Source organism: Silene latifolia, chromosome 1 (genome assembly GCF_048544455.1).
Source record: "Silene latifolia isolate original U9 population chromosome 1, ASM4854445v1, whole genome shotgun sequence".
Classification (NCBI taxonomy): domain Eukaryota; kingdom Viridiplantae; phylum Streptophyta; class Magnoliopsida; order Caryophyllales; family Caryophyllaceae; genus Silene; species Silene latifolia.
The window spans coordinates 75,567,746-75,578,905 of NC_133526.1; the positions used below are offsets into that span (position 1 = coordinate 75,567,746).

General features: G+C 34.9%; 1 non-coding gene across 1 annotated transcript; it reads right to left on the reverse strand.

Moving 5' to 3' along the window:
- Nucleotides 1-552: 552 nt before the first annotated feature.
- Nucleotides 553-659, reverse strand: LOC141618930 (small nucleolar RNA R71). The gene has a single exon (XR_012531533.1). It is a non-coding gene; the product is annotated as a small nucleolar RNA R71 (small nucleolar RNA).
- Nucleotides 660-11,160: the final 10,501 nt, after the last annotated feature.

Below are 11,160 nucleotides of genomic sequence, written 5' to 3' on the forward strand. Positions count from 1 at the left end.
AGGTGATTTGTTACCTTTTGACCGTGAAATTGAAAGAACCTTGACGAACAATAGGAGATTTGCTAGGAGGAATTTGAGAGGTATTAGTGAAGTTATTTAACCAACTATTGAGTTCATCAACCTTTCGCAATAGAAGGAGAGGAGAACCCATTACACAATACCCCACAAAATCAACCTACAATGCCTAAATTCTCGTCACACTCCGTACCCACCGAGGAGAACCTACCCAAAGGTACTCCTACACCACAACATCTAACCGGAAATTTTATTGCCAAATCCCCCTTTATCCAATTAGTCGAAAGGAGCAAATTTGGGGGGATGCCTAGTGAAGACCCTCATTCTCATATGGAAACCTTTTGCGACTATTGCGATGCAATCTCTCAAACCGGTGTGACTCAAGACCGAATTTGATGGGTCTTATTTCCTTTTTCTCTATTCGGCACCACGAAACAATGGTTGAATGGCCTTGACAAGGCCACTCTCGGCATAGATTCTTGGAAGAAGTTGGCTCTAGCTTTCTACAAAAACTTCTACCCACCGGAAAAGACTAACATGCTAAAAGCTCAAATTATGGGTTTTAAGCAAAGGGATGAAGAATCTTTGTATGAAGCTTGGGAGCGGTTCAAGGGAATTTGTCGCTCATGTCCTCACCATGGACTTAGCGAATGGTTCTTGGTACAACAATTTTGGAATGGTTTATATGAAGATTCAAGGAACATTCTCAACATGGGATCAAATGGAATGTTCACCGAAGTTGATGACAATCAAACATGGAACAAGATTGAGGAAATGGCGGTCCATAACTCACAATATAGTAGACCTCGCAAGGCTACTAGAGGAGGAAAGCATGAAGTGGACTCCGTTACTCAATTGGGTGCTCAACTTAGTGCTCATATTGACACAATCAATTTGAAGTTTGAAAAAGCTATGGCTAGACTTGAAGAAGTCTCAAAATCACCAAAGCATCATGTTAATGCCATGACGGCATCCTCATCAATCCCAAGTGGGATATGTGAGAATTGTGGAACTTTGGGACATGACCAAAGTGAATGTAGGGGAACAAATGAACAAGTGAATGCTTTCCAAGCATACAAGAGTGGTACCCCTTATTCCAACTATTACAATGAAAACACCAAATTCCATCCAAATCTCTCATACAAAAGCCAAAATGTTCAAAACCCTCAAACAACATACACTCCACCACCCATGAGAAACCAAAATCAAAGACCGTTTTACAATCAAAACCAAGGTTACCAAAATCAAAATCCATACAATCACCAAAATGACCTAGGTTTTGATGTCCAAAAAACGGTCCTCCAAATGCAAAAGAATCAACAAGAATTTTTCACTCAAATGCAAAAAGATAGTCAAGCAAAGGAAACCACCATCAACAACATCCTAGCTCACACCAAGATGTTGGAAACCCAATTGACTCAACTAGCATCTTCAAGCTCACAAAGACAAAAGGGGCAATTACCACCTCAAAGTAATCCCCCAAGACATGAAACGGTTAGTGCCATTCACTTGAGAAGTGGTACAAGGTATGAAGCACCGAAGAAGCAAGTTGAGGATGAAGTTGTGGAAGCTAGTGATAAGGAAGAAATGGTGCAAAACTCCAAAGATGGAGAATCATCAAAAGAAGAAAGTTCAAAGAAAAATGAAGACAAGGTCAAGGAGAAGGAGCCCATTGTGATTAGACTTCCTTTTCCAAGTCGTCAAGCCAAGCCCAAATTTGATGATCAACTTGGAAAGTTCATGGAAATTGTGAAGAATTTGGAAGTCTCAATTCCTTTCACGGAATTAATCAATCACGTGCTTACCTATGCGAAATACATGAAAGATATCCTCACAAAGAAGAAGTCGATCCGAAAACTTGAGACTATCGCCTTCACTAAGGTGAGTAGTGCAATACTTCAAGGGAGTTCACCTCCAAAGTTAAAGGATCCGGAAGCTTCTCAATACCGTGTACCATTGGCGACACAACGATCAACAAAGCCTTATGTGATCTAGGGGCTAGTGTGAGTGTCATGCCGTACTCGGTAAGTAAAAGGTTAGGGATGGGAGAGCTTAAATGCACCAACATCACACTCCAAATGGCCGATAGATCGAGGAAGACACCATTAGGGATATGGGAAGATGTCCCCGTGCGAATTGGGAAGTTTTTCATCCCGGTGGACTTTGTCATTGTTGATATGGAGGAAGATTCCAACATTCCAATCATTCTAGGAAGACCTTTCCTACACACCGCGGGTGCGGTGATTGATGTGAAACATGGTGAGCTCACTCTAGAAGTGGGAGATGAAAGCATAACCTTTAATCTTGACAAGACTATGAGAGCTCCTCGTTTGCATGAACCGTGAAGGAAATGTAGATCTATATACATATTTAACATACTCATATATGTCATTAATTTGCCATAAATTAAAACGGATCTTATGCATGCAAACAATATAATAAAATAGAGGAGAAATCATGTCCTTACATGGTAAATTTCGGCTATAAGGGCACAAAAGAGATCACCTTTCTCTTTTGTTCTTGAGCTTATTCCAATGGAAGAACAAAGATCTAAGAGTAAGATCTCTCCCTATGTATAATACCCAAGGCTCTTCTTAATTTAATTAATATTACAAAACTAGTATAATATTAATTATAGTAGAAAATTGAACCAAAAATATTGTTAACACTTTGAATATTTTCGGTTTTGATGAGAGATAAAGAGAGGATTTTATTTCTCTAGAAAACTTATATTTTGGATGAGTTGAATGAATGAATACACTAACTCATTTTAGTGTAATATTAGGTAAATTTAGAAGAAAAACAATGATGAATTGTTCTTCTCCAAAACCGTGTAAGAGAGGACATAAAGGGAGCCAATGCATGAAGAAATTGTTCTTCACAAGGAACAATAGGTATGCAAGGCTAGGGTTGCCTTTAATCATTGTGTTTTGCTACTAATTAAACAATTAATTAGCTTAACATCCCCTCCTATTTTCGGCACCTTTAGCTAATATGGATTCCATATTAATTTTGTCAATTGTCAATATGTTACATGTCATATGTCACATATATTTGTTATGTATTTTTAACATATTAAAAATCAACGTATTAATAAAAATACGTCACATACAAAAATCGATTTAGTAATTTCATAATTACTTGTGCCAAAAATTTTACCAATTTATAAATCACAACAGATTGTATTTATAACAATTCATTCAAATTTAATTGTTACATTAAACAATTTATTTCATCCGAGTAATGACACAATTCAATTACTCAGACCGTATCTCATTTAATCACATTTCAATATGATACGTAAATTTTACTTCCAAAATCGTCCGTCAATTTTCAAGTAATTTAATTAACTCGTAACATTATACGATTAATTAAATAATCAATTAAGAGGGTTGCCCTTTAGGTATGACCTAGGGGGTCAACTGATCACCACCGTCACACGACAGTAATGTCAAACTCTAGTCAGCCAATCATTACCGATATATGTTGACCAGTTGACAGTAACAATATTACTTCCCAATTGTATTCATTTTAATGAGACTTAAACATCTGATCATCATGATCAACAGTCGTGATCGCATTATTGTCGGAGGACACATATTCCAACAATCTCCCACTTGTCCTCGACAAGTGTGCGTCACCAATTCTCTTGTCCTATTACTATCTCCCACTCAATGCAAGGTGTCTTTCAGGTCGTACTTGCAAGTGATCATATCGAGAGTGGTTTCCTCGATCTGGAGAATAACTGATTGACCGGATTTATCTACTCTGGATACCATCCGAGCGTGGCCACGCATTTCCAGTTCATTACTCCTCGAGTGGCCTTGAGATATTGTTATAACCCTGACTAGGGGTGGACAATTCCTATCGCACTCATTCCCTTCGACTAGCCACAGCCATCATAACCAAAAATATGCCCATTTGACCCCATTTACGAAGGTCGTAGTAACACAAATCAAAGTTAATCTGAAACTGTGCTATCTTAGGCGAATAGTCTTTAGTCAAAAGAATCGACTCATTTGAATACTATAGTAGCTCTCGCCACGACCAGGCTATATAAATTTGCCAGAACTCTATAAGCGGTCATTAGGCCCGACAAAAAGTTCCTAACAGTCTGCCTATGTGATCGACTAGTCATCTCACATGACTGTATGGCATTTGAACTTGCCATCAATCGCCTCACACTCTAGTCACTTCGAGACGTCACCTCATGTAAGTAACTATGGGCAAAAACAATGTTAATCCATGTTCACTTTAACGGGGTTCAATTGTCTCTACAACCCGTTTGGATATAACAATGTTCAAGGTGAGTTAATAATAACTCAAACGACAAAAGTCGACATCACACTCGGGTAGTCAATATCATATTACAACCTTGTGATGTTTATCATAAGTGTAAACACTTATTGATTTGCAATAGAAGTTTAACATCTCATGTGTCCATGTGTTCAAACTTCTTACACTTGCAATTTCCTTCACATTCATGTTCTCATACCATGAATTTTACCAAGTACACATTAAGGTTCTTGACCTTGATTTTGGTTCTTTAACTTGAAAGAACTTTCTCATTGCTCATCTCATAACGAACGAATTTGCGATGAATAATATAACTTGTACCGATCAAGTATTTCATCCACACACAATGCACTAGGTATATGTTTTGTAGAATCTTGCAACAATTGACAAGATTATTAGCTTAGTACTTCTCACAAGTCCTAGCTTTATTAAGAAAGATTGTTTTGAATAACCTCTTACTTAACCAAGTATCTTTCCAAAACTTCTCATTTCTCTTTCTGGGCTTGAAAGATTTGGGATTCTCATAAATCCTCATATGCGTTCGGATTTTCTACAATATGTGCAACCTCTTGACACACAATAGAACATTCTGTCAAACACTGAAATCGCTCATCGGATTCTACTTGAGAATTCATGACGTTTCTATTTTTGGCTCACCAAGTCTATCATTATGCTCTTATGCATATGATTTATGATTGGACATGTACATGATTATTCTAATGGCGGAAACATTAGTTACTAATAATCATGAGATCAACCGTTCATAGGTTTAATGAACTACCATGACTGCTAATGGTAATCCCATTTTCATTCATACGAATAACCTACGCGTATGCTGATGTGATGTGTATCTCTTAATACTAATCCAACATCCCATGATGTAATTGGATTCATCATTGTCCATTTTCATCCAGAATTGAAAACTCAAAAGCTTCTTTATGAAAGAAGGTATTAGCTCGTCATTCTTTAATGAGTAATGGGTTTTATACATTCAAGGATGATAGCTCCCACTAAATTCCATGTCTTCACATGAGAATATCCTAACTCCCACTCAATTCAACATGTTTTGAAATTGACTTCTTAATCAAAAATTGTCAAGAATATAAATATAAATTGCCGTGCCAAGTTACTAGGATAAAACCATATATGTTCCCATCATATCCTTTCAAAATGCCTATTTTGAAGTGGTCTCATCTTAACCTTACGGAAAGAGATTTTAAATCTCTAACACACTCATGTCATAATGATGTGTAGCAATATCATTATTCAAATACAAATAATATTTAGAATAGGTCCTTCGGAATACTCTTTCGGAAGGAGGTTTAACCATTTCCTAGCGAGGTTAAGCAATGACATTTGCGTGGTTAAAACGTTGGCTATTGAAGATATCGGAATATCAATCTTTGCAACTTAATCTTGATCATAACTAGTATGTTACTTTGATTCATTTGGGCTCTTAAGTAAAACTCATGATTGAAACTATTGGTCAAATGATTCATAACCTTAGTCAAAAGCTTGTTAAGACTTTACATTAGTCATTTTTCTTCCAAAACTTCTTTTGGTCTCCTCGTGTAGTCATCTTGAGAATAAACTCTTATGATTACTTCACTTAGTCTCTTAAGTCATTTAGAACTAACTTGAGACTATAGATCTCATCTATTTGGTATACTATGTGAATAGATATACCTTCATTCAAATCATTCTCTCTTGCGTAGATCTTCATTTACACAAGTACACAATTATATCTTGCCTTGTGTGTTGTGTCCTCATTTTTCTCCCACTCTATCTTTAGAATGAATACACTAAGCATTCAAAGATAGCATATGAGACACAAATTAATGATGTTGAAGTACAAGGAGGACTACCTCATAGGTTGACTAATTTGATTTCATGTGTTTACTTGGTGGTTGACATACCTTTAAGAGAGTTCATAGACTCAAAGTCACTTCATAAATGATCATACACAAGCCTTAAGCATGTGGACATATAATGAAACCGGTCATTATATTTGTCTATTAGATCACTTTAAGTGAATAATCTTATGTTTCAAAATGCAAGCAATTTAAAGATGAAATTTTAGAACATAAAGGATAAATGATAAAACGTGTGACTTGGGTTGAAAACCAAGTCACTATCATCCAAAATACAAACCATTATCCAAAATACCTTTCCATGTCGAACACGGAAACTTAAAGTTCTAAAATTCAAAAAATAACTTAAATAAGACAATGAAAAACAAAGCTCCACAAAAGCTATCCTTAGCTTCTTCATGGTTTCTTATGCTTGCTTTTCTTTTCCTTTGTCTTTGCTTGGTGGAGGCCCTATTTACAATAAAAAGGGAAGATACATTATCACAACTTTGCATCATAATACCATAGTTGAATTTGAAACATAAAAGAAGGTTAGTCATTTACCTACTGGAGTGATCTTTCCAGCTTTGATATCACCAAGGTACTTGGAACAATTCCTCTTCCAATGTCCCATGCCATTACAATAATGGCATTTGTCAAGAGGACCCTTCTTGACTTTGGAGGTGCTAGCTTCACAAGACTTAGCTTTGGTGAATGTGGGAGCTTGCTTCTTGCCCTTTCTCCCATTCTTCTTGAACTTCCCTTTACTCTTTGTGCTTATGTTAAGCACATCCTTGGGAGGGTTCACATTTAACCCCATGTCCCTCTCGGCTTGCACAAGTAACTTGTGCAACTCCTCAAGAGACACATCCTTGTCTTGCATATTGAAATTCACCCGGAATTGCACATATGCCTTGACTTTAGACAAGGAGTGTAGAATCCTATCTACGATGAGTTCTTTGGGGATTTCAACCTTTTGAATCTTCAAGGTCTCGACAAGCTCCATGAGTTTGAGCACATGAGGGCTAACCTTTTGGCCCTCTTTGAAGTCGAGATCAAAGAATGCCGCGGCCGCCTCATATTGGACGATCCGCGGAGTTTGTGAAAACATGGTCACAAGTTTGGAGTAAATCTCATTAGCATTGCCCATCTTGAAGGCTCTCCTTTGGAGTTCCGCCTCCATCGCAAATATTAAGACATTTTTCATTGCGGCGGACTCCTTTTGGTAAGCCTCATAGGCTTCCCTAGTGGCCGCGGTGGACCTAGTGGAGGGCTCGGGTGGAGAGGCCTCGGTAAGGTAACGAAGCTTGTCGTCACCTTCGGCGGCTAATTTGAGTTGGGCATCCCACTCGGAGAAATTTGACCCATTCTTTTCAAGTTTACATCGATCCATAAAGGATCGGAGCCAAGATGAAGTAGCGAGTGGTGTAGCATTAGGAGTTGGTGTTGCCATTTGTTATGAATAAGAAGTGGTCTACAAAACAAAATATAAGGAGTAAAACAAAAGTCGTTTTAATTATACTCGTAAAAATGTATGATTTAAACAAGTTTTAAGCATTTTTCTAGTGACCTCTACCCAACTAGATAAATGATTCCAAGACCCAAATTCATATCGACTTAGGCACGGTATGGCCGATGAAACCTTTATCAATATAACTCGGTGGATTAACATTTTAATCGATTCTACTTTTAGAACTCTTGGTCGATAAAATTACTCTAATAATTATCTATAGCCTGGAACACATGCAACTACGGTCGCGAATACTTCCGTTGAGCTCAATCCAAATTTCGAATAAATGTGTCCATTATCCAAATCCACATCAACTTGGGCACGGTATGGCCGATGAAACCCTCATTAACATGAACTCGGTGGATTAACACTCATCACCCACTTCCCCTACGTAACAAGGTTTGTACCCCGGTAGGGCCGAGTGCACTCCCTCGCGAAATAGGTTTTCATGGTTTCTACTATTTGGTAAGGCTATGTCTCAATTGTTTGTTTTTGCGAGAGGTCATGTCAACTTATTATCTATCACTTTTTAAGTGAACTAAAGCGGTGAACTACGATAATTCTAATTGACACGGTCGATAAACTCGATAAAAAGACAATGCATGTTTAGTTATGGCGATTTAGCGATGCATGTGACATAAAATAAAATGCAAGCATAAAGATAAATAAATCCTAGTATGGCCTTTCCTAAAATAGAAAAACTATTAATCTATTACATATTCGGAAACCAACTCCATTGGTCCCTTGAACTTCGGTTGTGGCACACATCTCGAGGTAACACCGTCTTTATGTATCGCCATTCTTGAAGAAATCCGTCTTTTGGAACTCCGGAATGAATAAAATTACATAATAAATTACATAATTTCCTATTATACATTTGTAACTAAAATAAAATAAATCTATTAAATATTACAAAACGGTGATACGAGATCACAATAAAAATTACAACCGAATCGATATTCCCATACATTTCGGGAAATACCAATTAAAATCTAAGGCCATACTAAGTAAAATTACATAATTCAAAATTACATAAATTAAAATTATGACAATCATAAAGGAAAAATGCAGCATTATAATATGTATGAACATGCTCAATTTTTATGCTAAATCGCCTTTTAATTAGCCAATATCGTATATTACTCGGTTTTTTTGATGGTTTGCGTGATTTCAACATTTTATAATCACAAAAATACATAAACTCATATTTATGCATAAGTTAATTATCCTAACCTCTTAGGACTCAAAATATAGTCTTCACTAATAATTTGACCATAATTAACCTTTATTTATAAAATTGTTCATAAAAGGACCAAAATTACAAAATAAGCCATTAAACTTCAAATAAATCGAAAAAATTTCAAATAAATTCAAAATTTGAAATTTAAATTCATGAACATTCTGGAAAAAATCCATGACACTCATAATGTTCAAAATCTTAGGTTAAAAAATTCGAAATTTTTCCGGAAAAACAATGTTGCGGTTTATCGATATTTAATAAAATAATCATAAAAACATGGAAAAATTATTTTCATTAACTTTTCAATTTTAGATCTGAAAAATATAATAAAATGCAACATTAAACGTTTCTCCTAAGTCATAGAATATGTTTTATTAATTTTCAACTAATAATGTCACTATTTATGCCATTTTTCTTCAAAAATACATAAATCATGCTAAAAGACTTCTTTATAGCCAATTATTTTACACACATCTTGTAAAATTGCATGTGACAACATATAAATTTTCTATGACCAGATTCGAATTTTAACTCATATTAACCTATTTTTCTCTTAAATCCGAATTTAATGATGAAAAATTCATTTTTCGAGCATAACAAGTGCAAAAATTATGAAAATTTACAGGTTATCTCAAAATAATATATGTAACAACATATCCAAAAACCAACTTAAAATTCGAAGTATAGCTAATTTTCGACCAAAAATGACATTTTTACTCATAAAATCACATTTAAATGTCATTATTATTAAATATGAACAATAAAAATCCGAAAAATTAACCAAAAAATCCTAAAACACTTTAGGACCAGAAATATTAACATGCATGTAATTATTTCGTGATATATCATAATAACACAAATTTTACAAGTTTTATTTTGTTATTCATATAACTCGGAAAAACTTTTAACCAATTTGCATGCAAACAACCGTGGCTCATGATACCGATTGAAGGAAATGTAGATCTATATACATATTTAACATACTCATATATGTCATTAATTTGTCATAAATTAAAACGGATCTTATGCATGCAAACAATATAATAAAATAGAGGAGAAATCATGTCCTTACATGGTAAATTTCGGCTATAAGGGCACAAAAGAGATCACCTTTCTCTTTTGTTCTTGAGCTTATTCCAATGGAAGAACAAAGATCTAAGAGTAAGATCTCTCCCTATGTATAATACCCAAGGCTCTTCTTAATTTAATTAATATTACAAAACTAGTATAATATTAATTATAGTAGAAAATTGAACCAAAAATATTGTTAACACTTTGAATATTTTCGGTTTTGATGAGAGATAAAGAGAGGATTTTATTTCTCTAGAAAACTTATATTTTGGATGAGTTGAATGAATGAATACACTAACTCATTTTAGTGTAATATTAGGTAAATTTAGAAGAAAAACAATGATGAATTGTTCTTCTCCAAAACCGTGTAAGAGAGGACATAAAGGGAGCCAATGCATGAAGAAATTGTTCTTCACAAGGAACAATAGGTATGCAAGGCTAGGGTTGCCTTTAATCATTGTGTTTTGCTACTAATTAAACAATTAATTAGCTTAACATCCCCTCCTATTTTCGGCACCTTTAGCTAATATGGATTCCATATTAATTTTGTCAATTGTCAATATGTTACATGTCATATGTCACATATATTTGTTATGTATTTTTAACATATTAAAAATCAACGTATTAATAAAAATACGTCACATACAAAAATCGATTTAGTAATTTCATAATTACTTGTGCCAAAAATTTTACCAATTTATAAATCACAACAGATTGTATTTATAACAATTCATTCAAATTTAATTGTTACATTAAACAATTTATTTCATCCGAGTAATGACACAATTCAATTACTCGATCAGTATCTCATTTAATCACATTTCAATATGATACGTAAATTTTACTTCCAAAATCGTCCGTCAATTTTCAAGTAATTTAATTAACTCGTAACATTATACGATTAATTAAATAATCAATTAAGAGGGTTGCCCTTTAGGTATGACCTAGGGGTCAATCGATCACCACCGTCACACGACAATAATGTCAAACTCTAGTCAGCCAATCATTACCGATATATGTTGACCAGTTGACAGTAACAATATTACTTCCCAATTGTATTCATTTTAATGAGACTTAAACATGTGATCATCATGATCAACAGTCGTGATCGCATTATTGTCGGAGGACACATATTCCAACAAACCGTGTTCCATGATTGATCATTATAGCCGAAAGGA